Consider the following 22,085-nt stretch of genomic DNA (forward strand, 5'->3'; position numbering starts at 1 on the left):
TTCAAATTCCGATTACAGGATCATCCTGGTATCCCGTTCTAGAATTGACTTTGCTGCCCTACTTTTGAACATGAACATTAACTAGAAAAACTATTTTTAATGTGTGTGATGCCAGATGATCGAAACTGAATCTGATTATCTGTAAATAAAACTGAATATAAAAAATATTTACTAATAATACTTATAATTGCTTTCACATGAAACAATTACACGCAATGATTGCTACTTATTGAAAATTGTGCCCTGTTAGAAAAAACGCTGAATTTAAATGAAAATTTTGCAAATGAATATCGTTTCTAATTTTCTCTGGAGAAGTTCACTTAGGCAGTACAACAGATTATTAACTTTGCAACGGGTAACGCAGTTCCGCTCTTTCCACACAGTGTAAGAATATGAAGTGGCGAACTGCATGTACCTGAAATAAATCACTGCGCAGTAAACTGTCTCATCTTGTTTTGTTGACAGCTTTCGTAAATTAAACATGGTTATGGCTCTAAAACCTCAGCTCAGTGTCCGCGCAATAGTGTGGCACAAGTTTACCTGATTTTCTTTTCATTCATTATTCAGGATTAGCATTAGTGTATTGTTTGGAGATGAATAAAAGTCTTTTCTGAAATTATATGAAAATTAGTCTTAGGACACAGACGTGACTCTTTATACCAAGAGACCACAGACTTTCCTTATCACTGTCATACCATAAAAATTACTTAAACATACAATGATTAAATAAAGTGAAATTTATGCTTTGCTCCTGTAATAAAACATGTTTAATTAATAGCGAAGGGAGGAAGCTCATTATAATACTGTACATATGACTGATAATTCGCCCTGAATTCCAGCAAGCAAATATTGTTAAACACAAATGTGTAGCAAACAATCTCAGTGAAAAATAACTTTTTCCGAATGAGCCGTCTCTCTATAGAATCCTCTTGAAATCATCCTCATCTACACAACTGGGAGCGTCTAAAATAAAATTCGTTCTGATCGGCAGCTCCTTACCTTGCGACGACACAACATACACTCTCCACCTGCAACTGACTCACCTGCTTGACCCAGCTCTACACGACAATACAACCTCTGTTGGCCAAGGAATAATATCATTCATCTTTTCAGACATGCGAATATCCTTATAGTGGCAAACATAGGAGACAAAGTGATGTATCCCATGATATATACACCTTTTAACCTCGACAAACATTATCACTTCCAGAAAACATGGAACCTCATCGTCAGTTCCTGCAACCCATAAGTCAATAATTACACCATTGATTGGTGTTTCATTTGTCCTGATCGTCATTTTTGTGAAACTTTATACATGTGACTGAAGAGCGGAAATAGACACCTAAAACACAGGGGTATTTAGCCGCCCTTATTTTGTAATTATACGACAGACTGTTCCTTTTTACAACATCATCAGTGATGATGCTCGCTCTTTTACAAATAATTATATTTTTTACTCTTCGTTGAGGGTGAACGTTAGATTAATGATTTCCCCTACCATAATATTAAAAAAGCACAGAAACGGATAATCTACAATAAATGTCTGAGCAGTATCACACCAAGCACAGGAAATACGTGTCCAGATGCAAGACGAACTTTCTTTTGCCATCGATCCCGATCGATCCTGGCCTGTGCCGACTCCTTCATCTCAGAGAAGTGCTTATACTCATAGATCTAATCTATCTCCCTACAGTTTTTACCCTCTGCAGGTTCTTCTAGTGCAGTGGAAGTTCTTCACTGACACCTTAACAAATCTTCTCATCCTATCCCATCTTCTCGTCACTGATTTACATACGTTTCTGTCGATTTAGCGGAGAACCTCCACATTCCGTATCTTAATCACTTCCCCTGATTATCAGCATCTTTCCATAACATCAAATCTCAAACGGTTCGATTCTCTTCGGTTCCGGGTTTCCCGTTGTCCATATTTCACAACCATACGATTCTGTGTTCCAAACGTAGATTCCTAGAAGTTCCTTCCTCAAATTATAACCTGTGTTTGATACTAACAGACTTCTTTTGGCTAGTAATGGCTTTTTTACACGAACTAATCTGCTCTCTATAACTTTCTTCTAACGTCTGTCATTTGTTATTTTGATTCCTGGGAATCAGTGTCCCCTAATTATTCATCAATCCTGATATTAACTTCATCACTCCACATTAGTTTTGTCTGCTTTCGGTTTTCTCTAAATCCATATTCAGTACCCATTAGACTGTTTATTCCATTCGACAGGCCTTGTAATTTTCTTTTCACTTTCTCTGAGGATAACAATGTCATCAGGGAATGTTATCAATGATATCCTTTCATCCTGATTTTTAATGGCATCCTTTAACTTTTCTTTTATTTCCGTCTAAGCTTCTTTGACGAAGAAATTCAAGATTGGGGCGAAAGACACCATCCCTCTTTTACATTCTGCAGAATCCAAGCACTTTAATCTTCATCATCCATTCTTGTCATTCCCTCTTGGTTATTGCACATGTTATATATTACGCCATACTTCCTGATTTCTTACGCCTATTTTTCAGAGATTTCGAACGTGTAGCACCTATTTATATCACACTAAGGCTTTTGTAGGTTGACAAATCGAATGACTGTCACTTGTTTTTTCTGCGGTCTCTCTTCCACAGTCAAGCGCAACGTAGAAATGCCTGTCTGGTGACTTTCCCTTTCCTAAATCCAAACACGCTAGCACCTCCTCGACTATCTTTCCTATTCTTCGGCGTATTTTTCCTGCTGTCTTTGCTATCTTCGTGACATGTTATGATATTTTCTGGAATGTATGACGGTCTGTCGTCACACATATATACTCTAGATTTTCCTGAATAATTTCAGACATTTCGATGAAATCTTACTATCGTTTCTGCCTTATTTGATTACAATTCTTCCAAAGGCCTTATTTAATTCAGAAACCGCTGTTCTTTCACATCGACTCCCGTTTCTTCTTTTATCGCGTCAAGACCCAATCCGTCTCCTTTGCTGAGGCCCTCAATGTATTTTTTCCATCTCCCGATCCCTCCTCTGGGTTTTACAGCGTATTTCGCACTGAATGCTTAGTATAGAAGCCACTGCTCTTAACTTCACCTACAGTTTTATTGAGTTTTCTAGGTTTCTAGGTGCTGAATCATTCTTTATAGCCGCACGGAGTGGACGCCTGGTATGAGGTGCCATATCATGGATTGCACGGCCCCTCCCGCTGGAGGTGCAAGCCCTTCCTCGGGCGTGGATGTGTGTGTAGTTCTTAGTTTAAGTTAGTTAAAAAGTTAGTCTAAGTAGTGTGTGGGACTGGGGACCGATGACCTCAGCGGTTTGGTCCCTTAGAAATTCCCATACATTTGAACGCACTTTTCAGTCTCTCCGACTACCATTTCTTTTTTGATGTATTCACTTTTTCTCATAATTACTTTACCTTGACTTCCGTACACTTCCTATACATTTCGTTCATGATCTACATTTCCGTATTCCTGCCTTTCCCTGGAGATTGTTGTATTTCTTTCTTGCATCAATGAACTATAGTTCCTGTTTTGTTACCCAAGTTTCTTCGCAGTCTGGTTTCTTGTGCTTGCATTTATCCAACTTCTGCCAGTGCCATTTTGTGCTCTTACCTGTCCTAAAGGCAAACTGATCGTTATCTGAGAAATCCACTTTTTTTATTCTGCTGCATATTATGCTTGTCAGAATTTGGATGCATCAATTGTTAGGCTGATTGTGCGATAATTTTCGCACTTTCATGCACTTGGTGTATCTGAATTGTGTGGATGATATTTTTTCCGGCCTCTTGGTTTGTCTCTAGTCTCACAGATTTTACACAACTTGAGCAACTACTTGGTTACCTTTTCTTCGTTGATCTTAATAACTCCAAAGTTACGTTATCGAGACTCTTTATTTGACCGCAAGTCTTCCATAACTCAGTTAAGTTCTAGCTTTAATACTGTGTCATCTGTATCTTCCGAATCGAGTTCCAGTTCTTGTTCTGCCACGTCAACAGACAGTTCCTGCCCCTACTACACATTTTCCATCTTCTCTCTCCACCTAACCGCTCTCTTGTCTACGCTCAACAGCTCAGTTGCTCCTACATACTTAACATTGAAATCTTTTTACTCCATCAAAGGCTGTTTTGCCTCCTCTATATGATAAATTAATGCTTCCGACAATCTTTTCTTTTCCCATTTCTTCATATTAGTACTACAGGCACTTCACTTTATATTCCTTGCACTTGCTATTCATTTTCTTCTTAAGTATCTTTACTTTGGTATTCCTCTCTTTCCCTGAGCACATTCGCACTTCCTTCTTCCGTCGTTCAGCTGAAGTATCCCTCTTCCTGTCCATAAATTTACAGAAAATAAAAGAAAAAAGTATTACTTTTTCTAAACTATGTGATTGTCTCTCACTGCTACGCAGAAGTTTGAAATTGGCTCAGAGTTGCCTACAACCTCGCTCCGTAATCTTGCAAACACTTGGCGCTAGGCGCCCTGCGACGTCACGCTCCGGCTCGGCGACACTTCAGACAACGAGGTACCGACACATGCAAAAGTCAGAATTTCATGTGAGCTGTAAGGTGGTGTAATGACGTAACATTGGCACCAAAATTTAAGCGTTGCCAAATATGATGGTGGCGTCACAGGGCACCAGGTATTTGCACCATTACACCATTACACAATTGCAGAAAAGGGTCGTGGGCACCCTTGAGCGAAATATGAAACTTACGTCGCGTAACGCAAAACAATAACGGGGTATCGAGAGACTGATGTTTTCACTTTTTTGCACCGTGTATATGTAATTACAAATTTATCGAAACAATGTTAACTCTCTCGCACGTGGGAAGGCTAGAATATAAGTGATTCAGCTTTCAGTCAGCCACTAAGCCACCGAGCCACGTTACGTTTCTGTAACGTAAGTGTGTGTGTGTGTGTGTGTGTGTGTGTGTCTGTGTGTGTGTGTGTGTGTGTGTGTGTCAGTGTGAGAGAGAGAGACAGAGAGAGAGAGAGCGAGAAAGAAAGAGGGAGGGGCGGAAGGAGATAAGGAGAGAGAGAGAGAGAGAGAGAGAGAGAGAGAGAGAGAGAGAGGAAGGGAAGGAGATAAAGACAGAGAGAGAGAGAGAGAGAGATACGGGAGGGCGAAAGGAAGAGGGTTCAAAAGATCATGGAGAACAAACGAGAAAAAGTATGGCAGGAGTTCTATGGCACCGGAGCAATGACGAACCGCTCATGGACAGTACCAAACCTCGAGCTGCGACATGTCATAACTAGACTTTCTATTCGCGGCTTTCATCATCTAATTTGCAAAAAACAAAACTTATCAAGAACGAGTGACAACATGTGTATGTTAACTGTCTAACGAAGCCGTGAACGATATCAAATTGTTCAAATGGCTCTGAGCAATATAGGACTTAACATATGAGGACTTCAATCCCCTAGAACTTAGAACTACTAAAACCTAACTGACCTAAGGACATTACACACATCCATGCCCGAGGCACGATTCGAATCTGCGACCGTAGCGGTCATGCGGTTCCAGACTGAACCGCTCGGCCACACCGGCCGGCGTGAACGGTATCACATAGAACTGTGCAGTGAAAGAGTGAAATCGATAAATGAATATGCAAAAATGTAAAATGTAAATATAAAATCTTAAGCAAAGTAACTGTATATGCCTATTTGGCAGAAATTTTATTAAATAAAAAAATTATATGGTTATGTTTAAGGCAAAGAAGAAACAGGAAACAGCTGCTGCAGCAGATAGCATTGCAGTCAATCATAAATCGCAATTAGGTTTAAAAATATTATCATTCTGTAGATATTTTCTTCACCGAGTTGGGGGCTACGGACAGTACCTGCTGTAACTATTGGAATTGGCAGCCCTCTCTGAGTGTGTGAGACGCTCTGACCTGGTGACTGGCGGGCCGGCAGCGATTGCAGTGCACTGTCCACGGCGGCTATCGCCGCTGGAGCAGCGACTGTGAGTGTGGGTGGTGCCGGCTGCCGGCTGCCGGCTGCTGGCTGCTGGCTGCTCCTACGGTCGTGCTGACGGCAGCCGCGACGAGGGCGCTCCACGCCGCCCCGGAGTGAAGAGAGCCGCTTTGAATTATGCATGCGTGCCCGAGGTGCGGCCAGGGGGCTCACCGTGAGGACGAGGACGAGGACGAGGATGCGGCCGCGCTCAAACCAAGGACGCGTCCCGCCCAGCCCTGCTCAGCGGTCGGCGCGGGGATGCATCAGGCGCGGCTCCCCGTTTATGGCACATTACCAGCACACATGGCGAAGACGGCTCAAAAGTAACGTTTTCAGATAATCTAATGTCCCCCCCCCCAATCTGTTCAAACGGTTCAAATGGCTCTGCGCACAATGGGACTTAACTGCTATGGTCATCAGTCCCCTACAACTTAGAACTTGTTAAACCCAACTAACCTAAGGACATCACACACATCCATGCCCGAGACAAGGATTCTAACCTGCGACCGTAGCGGTCACGCGGTTCCAGACTGTAGCGCCTAGAACCGCTCGGCCACCTCAGCCGGCTGAATCTGTCGTGGGAATGACAAAGAACTATTGGGATCTACATTGCAAAGAAGTGTAAGACTAATGAAACAACTTTCATTATATGCTAATACAGTGCAAGTAAAAAGTGTGAGATTCAGAAATAGTTGGAACTTTACCGTTACTTTTCTGTCCCTGTTTACTGATTGCTGTACCTAAAGTTCGTAGTACTTAGCAAGACTACACGCTACTCCTACAATTCATTTATATTGTCTTCGAAGACACTGATTTCCATATTCCGTTGACGCTGGAATCTCTGCTATATAGCGCTGACAGAAGAGACTGAGAAGATCAAAGATAGAGGAGATCAAAAGAAGAGGGTCATTTTTCGTCACGTGATAGTGTAGTCGGCACGGGAGCGTTACGGAGATGCTCAACAAATTCCATTGGCAGACGTTACAAGGCAGGCGTTTTGCGTCAGGGAGGGATTTGTTATTGAAATTTGGAGTGAGCACTTTCCGGGAAGAGTCGGACAACATGTAACTATCACCCACATACGTCTCGCGTAATGACCACGAGGAGAAAATTTGAGAAATTAGAGCCAATATGGAGACTTACCGCGCTTTTCACGACTGGAACAGGGTTGGAGGGCTCAATTAGTGCTACAAATGGTACACTCCACTACATACCATTAGGTGGCGAACGGAGTATGATGCAACTGTAGATGTAGAAGCTTTAGCTCTAAGCTGTTTTTTCATATACGTAGTGTGCGGCGTCTGTCGCTTACAAGAATGACATTGGTTGAATAAGTAGGTATTCTACTATACTTGAAACACATCTTTGTATACCATACTTTATTCACTCTTTCAGCTATAGGTGAAAGCAGTTCACTACCGATGAACAATCACAAGATTTATGGAATTGGCGTCTTGACATTACCAAAATAACACTTAATGATTTCGTCTGATTTTACTTGCACTTATACTACAGATCGGCGTGCCCTTAGTTGAACTATTCTGTTAATATTTTCGCAGCTTGTGAAGGTCACAACTCATATACATTGCGTTCTAGATCCTATGCTTCTGAAGGCCACCGATTCACTGGCTCTAAAATCGATATCGTTATAACTTTTAACTGTACATCATGCATCATTGTAAACTGTTGTCGGTGATCGATTTCGAAACAGAATCCGCTCTTACTATAACTGCATTATATTTATTATGAATTTTAGTATCACCTCCACTATAGACTGAGCCTTTACGTTTTATTTTTAAAATTTTTCAGCTTTCCTGACAACTTCCAACTCTTCACATTTCACACTTGACTGCTAGACTGGAACCCTTTCGTTGGGTATTCAGTCTGCTTCTCATGGAGTATAACCATTTCGTTAGTTGTTCGGTCTTCCTCTCATGTTTATTTCCTTCTTGGCAATCCCCTAGGAGGTCGATTCAACATTATGCTTCCCCAGACCATAAGCGAATAAGCCACGTGTGCGTTACTGATATTTGAATATCTGTCAGTAAACGCAAGTACTCGTTTATCCTGTCACCCGTCTGTGAGACACTCTGTCGCGCGGCTGCTGCCCATCCCGGGAACGCCGACGTCGGAACCCATCTCAACTCATGTGGTAAGGTCGAATAAAGTAAAATATTTTTAAGGATAAAATAGTTGTATAAAAATCTGAAGACTATTGCTCCACTTCGCGAGGAAAAAAATCTACATTTAATCAAGAGAAAAGATAAATTACTAAAACTGAGCAGAGTTATAACTACGATTTTCGCTAAGAAACTAATACTAATAGGTATATAATGGTGTGTAAAACGTAAGGATGAAAGTAGCTTTCGCATAACGTGTCACATCCGTGTAACGTAGATAACCGTATGAAGCTTGGACCATATGCAGAAGAAAATTCTCCAGCGTAGTAGAGAATGTAACTGAAAGAAATCGCAATGGGACCAGCAGAAATGATACTTTTGTTCAAAAACAATAATTGCACTGAGGCTAACGCAATTTATGGTGGTCTTCTTCTAAACTCTGACTTCCTAATCGGCCTAATGGATTGCGCTATAACTGACCGTGAACGCATATGTCTAATGAAATTTTACAGTGACTAAGGCTATCGTTACCGAAGAAAATTAACACCGGTTAGTTGGAGGAAAGTGTACAACCGACTCTGCTGAAGGAAGAATCTATTCTAAGTTTAAGCTAAATATTGATGATAATTTTGAAATGGTCGTAATATAGTGCAATCGCTCAAGAACCACACAGGGGGGAAAAGGCTTCCACTTAATATTTACTACAAAAATCACTGATAACACAGAGAGATCACTGATTAGCTAAAAAGGAAAAATTATTAAACGGTCGCCAGCCCCCTAGGGGAATGAATCTCTAGAATCTTGAGAAATATAACGACAAAGAAATTTAAGCAAATAATCACTGGCGTGGCAACAGAAGGTTGTCACGCTTTTCCGCAGCACAACAGTTCATGAGAAAGTAAGTGAATCAGAGACCACTGAGTTTGCAGTTACTTATTCTGAAATAGTAAATTTTGAAAGTAAAGTTAAATGGAGTAATTGGTTAGATGAGGTCTGTCTTAACGTAAGCTCTGTTATGTAAAAAAATTGCTTTCAGTAACCTCATCATAACGTAATGCCAAATTGATAAAAATCAAAGCAATTTACTTTTGATTATTGACAGATTGAATCGAATTTACTTCAAGCAAATGAACAATAGATTTTACTTTTAAAATAAGAACAATAAAATACGCCACTGACCATTAAAATCGTTACACCACGAAGATGACTTGCTACAGTCGCGAAATTTAACCGACAGGAAGAATCTAAACATTCATGGTGGTGTCTGATTGTACTATATCGTGTCTCCCTACCACTGTCGCGCAACGACGCTCTGAGCATGTTTTTTAGGGAATTAACTAGTTTGAACCAGGGACCTCTTGCTGGTAAGGAGACGCCAGACCACACATGACATGTAGAATTCAGAAGAGTTCAGTGAGACTAGCGATGATATACTTAATGATTTCAGCGTCAGCTCCACTGCACTCCCTGTAAAAGAATCTTAATACTAACTAAATTTGGTGGAAGGGGTTCAAGGCTTTCCTATTTTTAGTTATCTGGTAAAATAACGTCGAAAAAGCAGTTAAGTTTACCATCGGAAATTTTATTCTACTCACAAAACATTGTTTATAAATTGCACTGTTGATAAAAGGAAATGTTTCAATACATGATGGTAAAAACCAACTGCGTTCAACAAAAATGTGAACGAATATTCCCTGAGTGGGTTTCCAAGTTCTACAAGAAATACTTACAAGAAGATGCTGTGACATTCAAATGATTAGCTTTTCAGAGCATTCACAGAAGGTTGGCGCCGGTGGCGACACCTACAACGTGCTGACATGAGGAAAGTTTCCAACCGATTTCTCAAGCACAAACAGCAGTTGACCAGGCGTTGCCTGGTGAAACGTTGTTGTGATGCCTCGGTGTAAGGAGGAGAATTGTGCACCATCATGTTTCCGACTTTGATGAAGGTCGGATTGTAGCCTATCGCGTTTGCGGTTTATGGTATCGCGACATTGATGCTCGCGTTGGTCGAGATTCGATGACTGTTAGCAGAACCTGGTGGGTTCAAAGGGAATTAAGGAACGCCGTGCTGGATCCCAATGGCCTCGTATCACTAGCAGTCGAGATGACAGGCATCTTATCCGCATGGCTGGAACGGATCGTGCAGCCACGTCTCTATCCCTGAGTCAACAGATGGGACGTTGGGAAGACAACAGCCATGTGCACGAACAGTTCGACGACGTTTGCAGCAGCATGGACTATCAGCTCTGAGACCATGACTGCGGTTACCCTTGACTCTGCATCACAGACAGGAGCGCCTGTGATAGTGTACTCAACGACGAACCTGGGTGCACAAATGGTAAAACGTCATTTTTTCGTATTAAGCCAGGTTCTGTTTACAGCACATTGGAAGCGTGTATTCGTCATCGCCATACTGGCGTATCACCCGGCGTGATGGTACGGGGTGACATTAGTTACACGTCTCAGTCACCTCTTGTTCACATTGAAGGCACTTTGAACAGTGGACGTTACATTTAAAATGTCTTACGACCCGTGGCTCCACCCTTCATTCGATCCATGCGAAACCCTACATTTCAGCAGGATAATGCACGACCACATGTTGCACTTCCTGTACGGGCCTTTCTGGATACAGAAAATGTTCGACTGCTGCCCTGGCCAGCACATTCTCTTAATCTCTCACCAATTGAAAACGTCTGGTCAATGGTGGCCGAGCAACTGGCTCGTCACAATACACCAGTCAATACTCTTGATGAACTGTGATATCGTGTTGAAGCTGCACCTGTACACGCCATCAAAGCTCTGTTTGACTCAATGCCCAGGCGTTATTACGGCCAGAGGTGGTTGTTCTCGGTACTCATTTCTCAGAACCTATGCGCTCAAATCGCGTGAAAATGTTATCACATGTGAGTTCCAGTATAATATAATTCTCCAAGGAATACCCGTTTATCATCTGCATTTCTCCTTGGTATAACAATTTTAATTGCCACTAGTGTACATACCAGCCAGAAGAATTCACTCGCTAAGCTAAATACAGAATAGATTTGTGCTGTATCTTTAGTTATTAGTTTTGCTAGTGAAATTTTACGTTACATTAAGTAGCCTCTGTCGTGCAATACAAGAAGGAACTGTTACTGAAGCAGAAAATTTAGACCGAAACTGGTCATTAGCCAACACACAAAACTGGACTGGCAGTAAATTGTTAATCAGTTTTCATATTCCTACGACACTCGGTGATTGCATGGAAAAGAAAAGGGACCGTGTTTGGTAATAATGTCTGAGGACAATGACAACACAGACACCCTACAAGTTTCAACTATTGCACGTTACTATTCAGCTTAGCCATATTCTGTGACGGAAATATTGTTGCTTAATGCCTACGTAAGTTTATAATTTTTCACTTAACAGTCTCACGATGTTGTGGCTGTATGGACGACTAATAATGTAGCCGACAACAATGCTGAGCTGCCGTTGTTCCTCCTGCTGCTGTTCGATGGGAAAACCTCGAGTCGTCTCCATAGCTACGAATAATTATGGGACAGGCAGTAACTGTAATTGCAGTTTCATCCTCCTGTCCTGTCCACTCCCACCGTGCGCGCTGCACTCGCGGGTTAACGGATCAGGCGCGCCTACACTGGCGCGAGCGTAGCTACACACCGTGCCTACGGGAGGCCGAACAAACACTCTGCACACTTCCATGACTCAAGCTGGTCTGCCCTCTCAATGCTCGCAATGTGAAAGAGACTCTCCAAATGCAAAGATAAACAACGGCACAGCTACTGCCATTTCGTTGTTGCTATCGATGGATTTAAATAAAGTTGCCTTAGCTATTAAGCAGCAATTTACAGTATTTGTCATTATAATTACAATCAATTATATACAGCCACAAAGACAACGGCCTTGCCACAGTGGATACACCGGTTCCCGTGAGATCCCCGAAATTAAGCGCTGCGGCCGTGGACGGCACTTGGATGGGTCACCATCGAGCCGCCATGAGCTATTGCCATTTTTCGGGGTGCACCCAGCCTCGTGATGCCAATTGAGGAGCTACTCGACTGAATAGTAGCGGCTCCGGTCAAGGAAAACCATCATAACGACTGGGAGAGCGGTGTGCTGACCACACGCCCCTCCTATCCACATCCTTAACTGAGGATGACACGGCGGTCGGATGGTCCCGATGGGCCACTTGTGACCTGAAGACGGAGTGCTTATATACAGTCATATATAAATACACTATTACATAGATTACGTATTAAATATAGTACTGTAATAAATCTTATATATTCAGAGTCAGAAGTACAATCAATTTATCAATGGGTATTAAACGGCGAAAAATTTTGCATGGCCCAGAAGTTGTTTTATCTACATTTTCAGTGTTACATCCTGGACATTACAAAAGGCGGGAAACGTTTATTAATAGGCTGTGTGATCACCACAGACAGCACAGCATGCTCTGCAACGTGTCCCCATGTTGAGCACCGGGTTGATAATGAGTTCTTGTGGTTGGGCGTTCCAGCCCCCACCAACTGTTAGCTCTCGTGTTGCAGTACGCCTCCCCAACGCATCCTATACACGCTATGTGGAGTTTAAGAAGGGACAAAGGGCACGCCCGTCCATTCGCCGAATATACTCGCCTTCCAAGACCTCCTCCGCTAGCGCTGTTCGATGCGGTTTTTCAACCATGAAAATAAAGTCAGAAGTGGATGCCCTTGAAAAGACGAACGTGGGCAAGTACTAAGCTCTCACAATAACGTCCAGCTGTTAGTGTAACGTGTTCATAAATTTGCAGGTGAGTACACGCATGTAACATTATGCCCCTCATCATAGCACTTGGACCACTAAATCGATCATGTTTGAGAGTGCTGTTCTACATCTGCATCTGCATCTACATCTACATGGATACTCTGCAAATCACATTTAAGTGCCTGGCATCGAACCACCTTCACTATTCTCTATTATTCCAATCTCGTATAGCGCGCGGGGAGAATGAACACCTATATCTTTCCGTACGAGCTCTGATTTTCCTTATTTTATCTTGGTGATCGTTCCTCCCTACGTAAGTCGGTGTCAAAAAAATAGTTTCGCATTCGGAGGAGAAAGTTGGTGATTGGAATTTCGTGAGAAGATTCCGTCGCAATGAAAAACGCCTTTCTTTTAATGATGCCCAGTCCAAATCCTGTATCATTTCTGTGACACTCTCTCCCATATTTAGCGATAATACAAAACGTGTTGCCTTTCTTTGAACTTTTTCAATGTACTCAGTCAGTCGTATCTGGTAAGGATCCCACACCGCGCAAACAGTATTCTAAAAGTGGACGGACAAGCATAGTGTAGGCAGTCTCCTTAGTAGGTGTGTTTTATTTTCTAAGTGTCCTGCCAATAAAACGCAGTCTTTGGTTAGCCTTCCCCACGACATTTTCTGTGCGTTCCTTCCAATTTAAACTGTTCGTAATTGTAATACCTACCTGTTTAGTCGAATTTACGGCTTTTAGATTAGAGTGATTTATCGTGTAACCGAAGTTTAACGCGTACCTTTTAGCACTCATGCGGATGACCTCACAATTTTCGTTATTTAAGATCAACTGCCACTTACCGCACCATTCCGATATTTCTTCTAAATCGTTTTGCACTTTATTTTGATCTTCTGATGACTTTATTAGTCGATAAACGACAATGTCATCTGCAAACAACCGAAGACGGCTGCTCAGATTGTCTCCCAAATCGTTTATTGGGTGCACTGTTGGGTCCATTATATGCGCTCCCATCCCTCTGGCTGTGAGAGATTGCTGCTGATAGTGAATCTGCTCTCACCCTAATAGAGCACGCGACCCCACATCTCGGCGGCCCAGTCCATGTGGTCTTGGCACCATCGCAAACAGCGCTCTCCATGTTGCAGTGTCAACGAAACACAAGACACAAGACGTCAGGTAGAGAGACCCCCCCCCCACCAGCCATGCAGTCGCCTTGCCACTATTGAGCGTGAGATTGCGTGCCTTGCAGTCCTAACAAATGAGGTTGCAATTGGTGATGCTGTTTGACGGGTGCTCTTTCTTGCCTGTTCCACAATGTAGCGGTCATCTGCTGCTGTAGCTGACCGTGGTCGGCCGACTCCACTTCTTCGGGCAGCAGTGCCTGTGGTTCGTAACGTTTCGGAAGTACGTGGAACAATGCTGTGAGCGAAACTCAAGTCCTGACCTACACTCGTCACATTTTAGTTTCCAGATGATACCGCTACCTCACTTTCATACATTTCCACCCAGTAGTTAATATCATATTTTACTTTGTCTACTGCAGTGTAGGAAAGGTCGGGTCAGCTTTAAACCAGTGAAAACAATTATAAAGCAAGAAGGGTACATAAAACCTATTTCTGAGTTCCAGAATAAATCTTAGTTTCTTCATCAGGCTGTACACTCTTGGGAACTTCCTGACAAATTGAAACTGTACTGGACCGAGACACAATTCTGGGAGTTGGCTTTCCGCAAGAAATGCTCTCAGCGACTGACCAGTTGAGGTACTTATGGGGAAAGTAAATACAGACTGCCCTGCAATACTCTGATATTTATTAGGTGCTCTGTATTCGGTCCGCGTCACTGAATGGGTTCGATTACGTGGGCAATTGCTAACTAATACCGTCTGCAACCAGTGAAACTGCATGACGTCACGATTACTGAGCAGTCGTTCGACGATAATTATAACTGTTTTTATTATCATGTTTTTATCATTGTATTTTTCTAAATGGAATGAAATTACGTTTACCAAATTTTAAAGAAGGTAAACTACTGGTTTTGAAGCTATTAAATGTTTCCGATTACCTTTTTGGCTGGTAAGGATGTAAGAAAATTCAAGAACTGTGGCCTATTCAAAGAATAAAAATATTAGCTCTATACATACAAGGGACAAATTAGTGAGACCATGCAACCTGTAATGCTTGGAAATTTACTGTGTCCCCCAAGCGCACACTGTGATCGCACATTCTTATGCTACAGACAGTATTAAGGCGTGGATTCGCTCGATACACGGCAAGAAGTGTAATTTTACAAAGTTTTAGGGGTAAAGCAATGGCATTAGTGAACTCCATCAAGGGACGTTTATTATATGGAGGCGCGGAATGCATATTACGAGAACTAGACTATAGATTTGGATGTACTCATTTTTCTTAGTAACAAAGTACGTTTCGTGTATGCTATAGCAAAAGCTGAAGGTGGCCTTAAGTTTCGTACCACCCTCGAATGGAAAAGTGCGGGACTCTGGAGACCATTTAGCTCTTTGTTTGTCGATTATTTTGTCTCATTATTCGTAAGTAATGACAGCGATTTCGTATTGTTTATGCATATTTTGTGTATCTACTTAATAATATCTCACATTTTTTAATGCTTCGTTTTCTGATGGTACCACTTTTGGTACATACATATACAATACATAGGGAATAAGACTAAAGTAACAGATTAGCAATTATTTCGCTAGTAGTATATGCTATGAAGATGTCGATAAACTTTTGAATAATTAATTTTCAAGCGTTGTGCATTAGGCTAACACTTTAGAACTTATTAGTTTGTTACATAGTTCCTTCTTGTACAACTTCAGTGGTTATTTATAATATCCACTTCTTTTATCCGTTTGTCCCATAGTAACTTTAAGTTTTGGTCCAGTGGTGGTAAATGCATAGATGCCTTGGCTTTTCTGTCAGCTAGTATCCATTCATTTCCTCAGGGAATTCTGCTATTTTTTATAGCCTTATAATGGAATTCCTCGAGTATCTAGCAGACAACAGCCCATAGACTGAAGTTACTTATTAAGCTTACCAAATCCCATTTACATTTGTTATCACTAGAATACGTGTCATCGTACAATTCTTGACCGCATATTTCATGTTACTGTGTGCATAGGTGTTTATATTTTAATATTAACTGTACAGCACATAATAAGAACAATATGAGTCAGCAAGCATTGTCAATGATCAACAGCATATTTAGGAGCTTTATGAAAGCCAAATAATTATGATCTTGTTTTGTTTGAAGAAATATTACTTCTCTAATCTGCTGACCATATGTTGTTTATCGGCCAACTGGAACAAAGGAATTGATCATTTGTTTTTAGCAAACATAAATTTTCGAACAGCTGAAAGTGGGATCTTTAGAGATACAAATTCTTCATAGGATGATCAAACTGAAGTTGAAGCATGAGGTACGAATTTAAAAGGCCCTTACATCTATAGAACACCATCAGCAAGGTAAAGATAGTTTAGGTGGACGTCAGCTACATCAGGCAGATATTATCAAATCCTGCTGCAAGCAACATAGGGAGACAAAAATCGCAGAACAGTAACTGGAACATGTGAAACGGATTGTATATATATTGAATGTTCCATTTATGTAAAAACTATCCATTTCTTCCCAGCTTCACACATCTATACATTCGACAGACATGCTGAACACACCTCTGACCCCTGTCTGCCCATTACATCTTCTCACAATTTTCTATCGTCCTGACCCTTACTGTTCATATCGTCCTTCCCCTCTCTTTGCCCATCACCTGCACCCTTTCCCTCTGATCGTATTCCCTCCCCTCCTTCCTCTGACCATACATTTCCCCCCCCCCCCCTTTATTCATCTCCACCTACCCCTTTTCCCTACAGCTGCCCAATAAACATCTACGTCTTCCACCTGCTTCATATATTTCCTCCTCATCCCCTCTCTCTGTATATTTCCCCCTCCTCCTCATTCTGTCCATTGCCTTCTCTATCCATCCCAACCTCTCTTAGCCATCCTCACAAGCAAGTGTAGCCCATGCAGTACATTTCAGTAAAGCAGACCGATACTATTCCCACACCATGCTTATCGTGCTGAGCAGCCTTGGCGGCAGTGGCTGAAAAAAAAACCGATGTTTGCCTTTATCTCCATTACTGTTGGAGCTAGGAGGTTATAAAACCACAGTGCTGATGTTCCTGATGCCTTCTGTTTCCATGCCAAATTTATCTGAAAACGATCCAGCGGTTTGGTACAAGACGTCAGATCTACACACATACTCTCTACTTTGTGTATATAACAGACAGAGTCAGAAGACTGGTTTGAGACACTCCTGTATTTTGGGAAAGAGAAAAATTGAAAAAATCCGTTCATTATGTACAACCACTAATAGGATCATCTTGTAAAACATGGAATCCTCTGGACCTGATGATGCAACTAGGAACAAAGCAAGAGCGGGAATTCTAGTTTTCTGTGTTTTCAAAAACATAAATATGTAATATCAGCTGTATTTTTTGACAACACTATTGGTCTCGACAATGCTACATGTCAAGCAGTTTCAGCAGTAAAATAATATTTATTTCAAATCTAGGCGGTTTTGTCATGTGTTACATGCTGCTCTTCTGCAATGCTTCTTCCTTTTTGCTGAAAGAGATTCATTGTCTGTTAAATGAAGGCATGTTCCCATGTTCCGTTCATAAATCCTCCCAGCATATCAAACCAGGAGAAAGAAAGACTGACTCTGACACGTGGGACACTGCTTGTGGAAGAAAGACAGTATCTTAACGATTCTATCTTGACACATCTAGAAGAGAATGTGCTTATCTGAATCATAGTGACAAGGGGAAAAATGTTAGGACTGAAATTTTAGCATTATGAATCTCAGTATAGCAGTGTTCCACAATGCAGGCCGATCGTCTAATGAATGTACGTTACACACTAAAATTGTATGGGGGACATGGAAGAAGTATTTGTTACGCAGCTCACATATTCAAACACGCTTCTACTAACTCCTTTAACTTCTCAGAACGAGTGGAGCGCAGGTTATACAGTTTTCTAGTGCCACAGGCCTGCTTTTTTTATTTTTGAGTCATCTCTCTGTACTCCCCTGCAGTCTTTACCCTCTACAACTCCGTCTTGTACCAAGAGAGTTATTCCCTGACGTCTTCTTCTTGTCAGTGTCTTCCATATATTCCGTTCCTCGCCGATTCTGCGGAGAATCTCCACAATCATTATCAGTCCACCTAACCTTCAATATTCTTCTGTAGCACGACGTATCAAATTCTTCGATTCTCTTCTGTTCCGGTTTTCCCACAGTCCGTGTCTCACTACCATACAATCCCGTGCTCCAAACGTACGTTCTCAGAAATGTCTTCCTCGAATTAAGAAACATATTTGGTACTAGTAGACTTCTATTGGCCAGCAATTCTTTTTTTTTTTTGAGTGCTAGTCTGTTTTTATGTCCTCCTTACTACATTCTTCATTTTTTATTTTGTTGCCTAGGTAGCACAATTCCTTAATTTCACCTGCTACGTGAAAACCAATTCGGACGTTAAGTTTCTCGCTGTTGTCATATGTGCAGTTTCTGGTTACTTCCGTCATTCTTTGATTAATTCTCATTCAATATTAAGTACTCATTACACACGCCTGCAATTCTTTTTCACTTTGACTGAGGATAGCAACGAACCTTATATTAACATCCTTTCATGCTGAACATTAATCTTGAATCTTTCATTTATTTCCGTCATTGCTTCTTTAACGTATAGATTGAACAGCAGGGGTGTAAGCCTACATCTTTGTATAACACACTTCTTAAACCGAGCACTTTGTTCTTGATCCTCAACTCTTATTGTACCCTCTTGGCTTCTGTACATATTATGTACTGCGTTTCTTTCCCAGAAGCTTCCATTTTCCTCAGAATTTCGGACATTCTGCACCAGTTTCACTGTCGAAAGCTTTTCCCTGGTCAACAAATTCTACGAAAGCACCTTGATTTTTCTTCAGTCTTGTTTCCCTAACGCCAACGTCAGAACAGTCTGTTTGATGCTTTTAACTTTCTTAAAGCCAACGTGATTGTCAAGTAACAGTTCCTCAATTTTATTTTCCACTCGTATGTATATTTTCTTCTCATGAACTTGGATCCATGAGCTGTTACGCTGTGTGATAATTTCCGCACTTGTCGGCTATTGGAATCTTCGGAATTGTGTGGATGACGTTTCCTCCGAAAATCTGATGGTATATCATCACTCTCATGCATTCTATACACCAACACGAGTAGTTGTTATGTTGCCAATTCCACCATTGATTTTAGAAACTCCTATGGAATTTCATCGTAAGTATTCGAATGCTGTTTTAAAGTATGATTCTGATATTGGATCGCCTGTTTCTTCCCTATCGACTCCTGTTTCTTCTTCTCTCACATCGCCGGCCGGAGTGGCCGTGCGGTTCTAGGCGCTACACTCTGGAACCGAGCAACCGCTACGGTCGCAGGTTCGAATCCAGCCTCGGGCACGGATGTGTATGATGTCCTTAGGTTAGTTAGGTTTAATTAGTTCTACGTTCTAGGTGACTGATGACCTCAGAAGTTAAGACGCATAGTGCTCAGACCCATTTGAACCCCCATTTTTCTCTCACATCATCAGACGAGTCCTTCCTCTCATCGAGGCCTTTAACGTAATCTTCCCACCTGTTCGCTCTCCCCTCTGCATTTAACCGTGGAATAGGGCATTTGACTGTTTTCTGGAAATTGCCGTAAATGATTAGTTATTTTATTTTATGTCATAATCATGGTTTCCCCTCTTGAATTTCAATATGCCTTTATAAAACAGAAATGAAATTCAGATAATTTGAACGCCAGCTAAAACGCTCCATTCGAGTCATGTGAAGCCTGTGACGTCACCGACTAGCTCACTACACCTACGGTCATAATGCTAATTTTCAATGGTGTCTTGTTTTCGAACTTACGTTTCGGGAAATGGGTTATAAATGGTGTGTAGTACCGTAGTGTACAAATACAGCTACAAAAAGTCCGGAAAAGTTATATTTTTAGTGTTCCAGCGAATAAGAAGATGCGTAAAATTTAGTTGTACTGTACCTGTAAATCGCCACCACGTCGACGCTCAAGTTCACTAACTTAATTAAAAATGTCTTTCACTATGAAGTTCACATTAGCTCATCTCCGTGATATATTCTCCCACTATTACAACGAAGGATAGCGCCACTCGACAAAATTAATCTCCTAGCGAAAATTTTACCTAACCTGAAAATTTTACCTAACTACACCTGTTATTCAGTAGCTCAGTTGTTGGAACAGTAAACCGTCGAATTTTATTAAACAATGTAAATAGATCGCTGGTTCGAATCTGATGCTTTGTTGTCCGTTTCTCAGACTGAAATTGATGTGTTATCCCATCCCATTATCGAAACAATTGTTACAATCAGTTCTTGCTAATCCTATTTCCGTATTTCCTGTAAAACTCTTAAAACTGTGTGATCCTTCTAGGATTGGAAAATGTGACTGTGTCAGTGCAGTCGAATGCGCAATCTGTTGCGCTGCAGAATCCCTCAAGTACGCAGTATCTCTGCTGAGTCCCTTCTACAATGGAAATCATCACTAAGTTTTGCCAAGAATATTTTTGTGTTGCTTTGGGCCGTTGCTCATGACTGATAGTCGTCACTTTAGTTATAATATACGAACCCATTTGCAAGAGTTCTACAACTCCTTAATTTTTGGCGAATTTAATGATGATGTGGGGAGCAGGGCAAAGAATATTCGCCGTTGCACATATCACTGCTGTAAATAAGTGGAGCAAAACTCATCAACTTTCCACTATGAGGGTTCACAAAATTTCTTTCTATTGTTACTTAAAAGCTGTAATTGCGTTTTCCACCACTAAATAGCTGCACTGTTTGCAGTAAAAGTACGTAAAAACATCGTAACTTCGGCTAAGGCTTCTATAAGACAAGCATAGCTTCGTTTTACTCCTAGCCGGTGACACCACCAGAGCATCAGCCAATATCAGAGCGTTTGTGATCACATGTATAGTTCTTAATATTTAATTACTTGTAAGCCTTAATTACATAAAATATAAAAATAACAGATATTTTGTGACAATATTGACCGTGATTGCTATTTCAATGTTATAATCAGAAAAACAACAGTCTCAACCATATTTTCAACACAGCAAAATAGCCTATTCCCATTGCACTCTTTACGTTAGCATACTTGCTTTTAATTTCACCGAAGGTTGTTTTGAGTTTTCTGTATACTGAGTCAGTCCTCCCAACCATCATTTCTTTTTCCATTTCATCACGTTTTTCCTATAGTCATTTATCTTAGCTTCCCAGCACTTGCTATTAATTTCACTCCCTAAGTAACTTGTATTTTCATACTCCTGAACTGCTCTGAAAGTTTCTGTACTTCCTTCTTTCGTCAATCAGCTGAAGTATTTCTTTTGATAGCCATGGTTTCTTTGCAGCTACCTACCTGGTACCTATGTTTTTGTTTCCAACTTCTGCGATTGTCCTTTTTAGATAGGTCCATTCTTTTTCAGCTGAACTGCCTACTGTGCTATTCATTATTACTGTCCATAAAGCCTGAGAGGACTTCAAGCATACTTCTTCATTCCTTAGTATTTCCGTTTTTCACTTGCCTGCACATTAATTTTTCCTGCCTAGACTCTTATAATTCAGCCTACTCTTCATCATTACCAAACTGTGATCTGAGTCAGTATCTGCTCCTATTACGCCTTACAATCCAATATCTGATTTTCGTCTCTCTGGACTTTTCCGAAAATATCTCCTCGTCTTGTGATTCTTGAACAGAGTATTCGCTATTACTAGCTGAAATTTTTTGCATAACTCAATTAGTCCTTCTCTCGTTCTCCAAGCCCATATTCTCCCGTAACTCTACCTTTGACTGCTTCTCCTACAACAGTATTCCGATTTCCCATGACTATTAGATTTCCATCTCTCTTTACGTACTGAATTACCCGTACAACATTCTCACATACTTTCTCCACCTCTTAATCTTCTGCTTGAGACGTCGGCATGTGTACCTGAGCTGCTGCTGTCGATTCTGATGAGAATAGCCCCATCACTAAACTGTTCGCAGTTGCCCACACTCTCACCTAACTTCCTGTTCATAACGAATCCTACTCCTGTTACACCACTTTCTGTTGCTGTTGACACTACTCCATAATCATATAACCAGAAATCTCTGTGTTCTTTCCGTTTCATTTCACTGATCCGCAAAATATCTAGACAGAGCCTT

The sequence above is a fragment of the Schistocerca gregaria genome, chromosome 1 (assembly GCF_023897955.1).
Source record: "Schistocerca gregaria isolate iqSchGreg1 chromosome 1, iqSchGreg1.2, whole genome shotgun sequence".
Lineage (NCBI taxonomy): Eukaryota > Metazoa > Arthropoda > Insecta > Orthoptera > Acrididae > Schistocerca > Schistocerca gregaria.